This window comes from Sylvia atricapilla, unplaced genomic scaffold, assembly GCF_009819655.1.
Source record: "Sylvia atricapilla isolate bSylAtr1 unplaced genomic scaffold, bSylAtr1.pri scaffold_119_arrow_ctg1, whole genome shotgun sequence".
Taxonomy (NCBI): Eukaryota; Metazoa; Chordata; class Aves; order Passeriformes; family Sylviidae; genus Sylvia; species Sylvia atricapilla.
The window spans coordinates 47,598-51,471 of record NW_027077047.1 but is presented as its reverse complement, the minus strand read 5'-3'; the positions used below and the strand labels follow the sequence as shown (position 1 = coordinate 51,471).

Genomic DNA, 3,874 nt, shown 5'->3' with positions numbered 1-3,874 from the left:
AGAATTCCCAGGCATGGTAAATGTTGAATGAACCCTCCTGGTTTCAAGCCCAAGGCTCTGTGTGGCCAGGCAGAGGCAGGCAGGACACAGAGCTGTCAGCAGAGGAAGGGCCCAGCCAGGTGGGGCAGCCGGGGGGTGACGACAGCCTGCAGGGACAGAGGCACAGGGCATGGACACCGTAGGACAGCCTGGGCTGCACAGGGCACAGGGTTTGCTCAGCATCAGAGACACCTTTCCCTGGTTTGTCCCCACCTGTCACCACTGCCTGCAGTGTTCTGCTCTAACTGGAACCTGGGGACACTTTCTCAGCCATATCTCTCACTGGGTCCCATCAAAACTTCAAGAAACTTTGGAGTTTCAATCTTAATTGAAAAGTTCTCCAAAAGTTCTTGAAAGAGCTCTTGAAAAGTTTTTTAAACATTTCTGGGGCTGACACCACTTTAAACAACACCAAATCCATGGGAGGGTCATTAAAGTCCTTTCTCAGTCGTGTCCCTCAGTGGGACCCATTAAAACTTCAAGAAACTTTGGAGTTTGTATGTGACTTTGGATTCTGGAGAGATTTATTTCACTGACTCTCAGGGACTGATGTTCAGGGACTCAGCACTAAACCTCCAAGAGGCTCATTAAAGTCCTTGTGCTGTGTCTGTGCTGATGAGCTGGGCTGGGCTCCTGGCACAGAGGCAGCTCTTGGAAAATAAGAAGAGCTTCAAAAAGACATTTCTCCTGAGGAGCAGCTCCTCTCCCAGCCCAGCAGGGCTGAGGGCACTGCCTGCAGGTACCTGAGAGGGGTGAAGCAGACAGAGGCTTAAAGAAACTGGAAGGACAATTCTGAGATTATTCACGGAGAAATCTTCACACCTTTTGAAATCTCTGAGCTTCTTCATGGAGAAATCTTCACCACTTCTGGCACAGTAAGTCTCTGGCTGCAGGGATCTCCTAAAGCTGCCCCAGGACAGGACTGACAGCACTGTAAGGATGGCTCTGCTGCCCTTTCTGCTTTGGGGGAGGATGTGCTCCAGAGCGGGGCTGCCCTGGGCACCGTCAGAGGGACAGGGCAGGACGGCTCCTGCTGCCAGGGACGGCTGCAGGGGCTGGAGCTGGGGCTGCAGCCAGGGCTGCCCAGGGCTGTGGTGCAGAGCAGGTGCTGCAGCCCTGAGGGCTCTTGGCCAGGCCAGGGGATCGGCCACCTGCCAGGGGCAGCTCTCAGCCTGCCTGGCAGCTCCCCATGGGCTGTGGGGAGAAGTTGGAGGTGGAAGGAGCCACCCCCATCAGGGCAGGTTCCTCCTGCTGTGGAGATGGTGCTGCATGGCCAGGGCTGCTCTCAGCTTTCTCCTAAAGGAAAGGGAAAGGGGCTCTCAGGGTTGTCGGTGTCACTGACACTCCTGCACTGTCACCCTGGGCATCAGCAGATCTGCCTCAGAGCTCCCTCAGAAAGTGCCTCCTCACCCTCCTCTACCTACAGACAGCACCAGCAGCACCCTGGCTTGCAGCATCTCTGTTGGTCTGAGCTGCCCTTAAGGCCCTGCTGCCTGGGAGATGGCCCTGGGCAGTGGCCTGTGCTGGGAGGGGTGTGCAGGGCAGAGCTGAGCCCCCAGGGCTGGGCTGGGCTCTGGGAGCACTGGCAGGGACAACGCTTGGATAGAGAGAAACAGATACAACATTAGGCAGAACTCCAGGTAGTAGGGAGTGAGAGAACCCCAGATACCCCAACCTTTACAGAAACACAGAAAAAAAAAATGGAGAGAAAGGTTTAGGGTATTAATTTTGAAATTGCAGCTTTAGGATTGTGTACTTTATTTTACAAGAAGGTTTTACATGAATAATTCTGAAATAGAGGGAGATGTGATAAGGGAATGTAACCTGTAACAGGACCAACAGGTCCGAATACACCGGGGCACAGGCTCGGTTTTCTCTCTGGGCTCCCTGGTGTTCAGGCTGAGAGCAATGCTGACGATCAAGCAGTAAATCAGCAGCAGCAGAAACCTGTACTCAAAAATGTTTAGCAAAGTTACCTCAAAGGAGGAAAAGTGATTTTGATGGGATTATAAAAACAATATAGAATTGACTCAAAGAAGATGGTCCCATCTTGTCAATGTTTTCTTTCAACAGTCCACCATGCCCAGAGTGAAGAAATGTCCAACAGCAGCTCCATCAGCCACTTCCTCCTGCTGGCACTGGCAGACAGGCGGCAGCTGCAGCTCCTGCACTTCTGCCTCTTCCTGGGCATCTCCCTGGCTGCCCTCCTGGGCAACGGCCTCGTCATCGCTGCCGTCGCCTGCGGCCACCACCTGCACAGCCCCATGTTCTTCTTCCTGCTCAACCTGGCCCTCAGCGACCTGGGCTCCATCCTCACCACTGTCCCCAAAGCCATGCACAATTCCCTCTGGGACACCAGGGACATCTCCTATGCAGGATGTGCTGCTCAGCTCTTTTTCTTTCTGTTCTTCATGGCAGCAGAGTTTTCTCTCCTGACCATCATGTGCTACGACCGCTACGTGTCCATCTGCAAACCCCTGCACTACGGGACCCTCCTGGGCAGCAGAGCTTGTGCCCACATGGCAGCAGCTGCCTGGGCCAGTGCCTTTCTCAATGCTCTCATGCACACAGCCAATACATTTTCCCTGCCCCTGTGCCATGGCAATGCCCTGGGCCAGTTCTTCTGTGAAATCCCACACATCCTCAAGCTCTCCTGCTTGAAATCCTACTTCAGGGAACTTGGATTCATTGCTGTTAGTGCCTGTTTAGTATTTGGTTGTTTTGTGTTCATTGTTTTCTCCTATGTGCAGATCTTCAGGGCCGTGCTGAGGATCCCCTCTGAGCAGGGACGGCACAAAGCCTTTTCCACCTGCCTCCCTCACCTGGCCGTGGTCTCCCTGTTCCTCAGCACTGGCATGTTTGCTCACCTGAAGCCCCCTCCATCTCCTCCCCATCCCTGGATCTGGCCCTGTCAGTTCTGTACTCGGTGGTGCCTCCAGCCCTGAACCCCATCATCTACAGCCTGAGGAACCATGAGCTCAAGGCTGCAGTGAGGACACTGATCACTGGATGGCTCCAGAAACAATAAACTGCTGGGCAATTTCCTCCAATCACTTGCAATAAAAGTCTCCTTTGATACTTCTCATTGTTTTCATTTTGAATGTTCTTTTTCTTTGTTTTACTCCTTTATTCATTTCCACCAATAAATGTCATTTTTTGGTGCCATTTCTCAGTTTGTGTCGTTCCGTGTTCACTGTGGCCACAACCTGTGTCAATGAGGGGCTGTGCTCTTGGTGGCTTTAAAGGAACTCAAGGATCTCCCAGCCAAGTTTTGTGCAGAGATGCCCCATTTGTTCCCTTCTCTGCAGCTGCAGCAGCAATGTCTGTGTGCAGAGCTGGAGGCAGCTCAGGGCTGGCACAGCAGCTGTGGCCAGGAGCAGCAGCCCTTGGTGTTGGCAGTGCTGCTCCCGTGGCCCTGCCCCGCTGCCCTCCTGGCCCTGGTGTTGCTGTAGGGCCTGAGTGCTCTCGGGGCCGGGCACAGGGCTGGGGGTGGCAGTGCCGGGGCTGCAGCAGGGACAGGCCATGGGCACTGCTGGGGCAGCGCTGACGCCTCAGGGCAGGGCCTGGGGGCTCCAGCCTCCTTGCCCAGGCTCTCTCCAGAACACGCCCAGGCCAATGCCCAGCACAGAAAAGCCCCGTGAGCAGCCCCAGGCTGGCCGTGGGCAGGCTGGGGGCAAACAGCATGGCTGGGGCTCTGCAAGGTCCCTGGGGGAGACGGGAAGGAGCAGCAGAGCAGGGCCTGATCCATCCCCACTGCGCTGGACACCCCAGGGCAGCGTCCCAGAGCGTCCTCATGCACCTGCCAACAACATCCCCCCTCTGCAGCCCTGGCCTC

At 55.2% G+C, this 3,874-nt stretch overlaps 1 pseudogene; it reads left to right on the top strand.

The window, feature by feature from the left end:
• Positions 1–2,135: 2,135 nt before the first annotated feature.
• LOC136374746 (olfactory receptor 14J1-like) lies at positions 2,136–3,067 on the top strand (annotated as a pseudogene).
• The last annotated feature ends 807 nt before the right edge of the window (positions 3,068–3,874 follow it).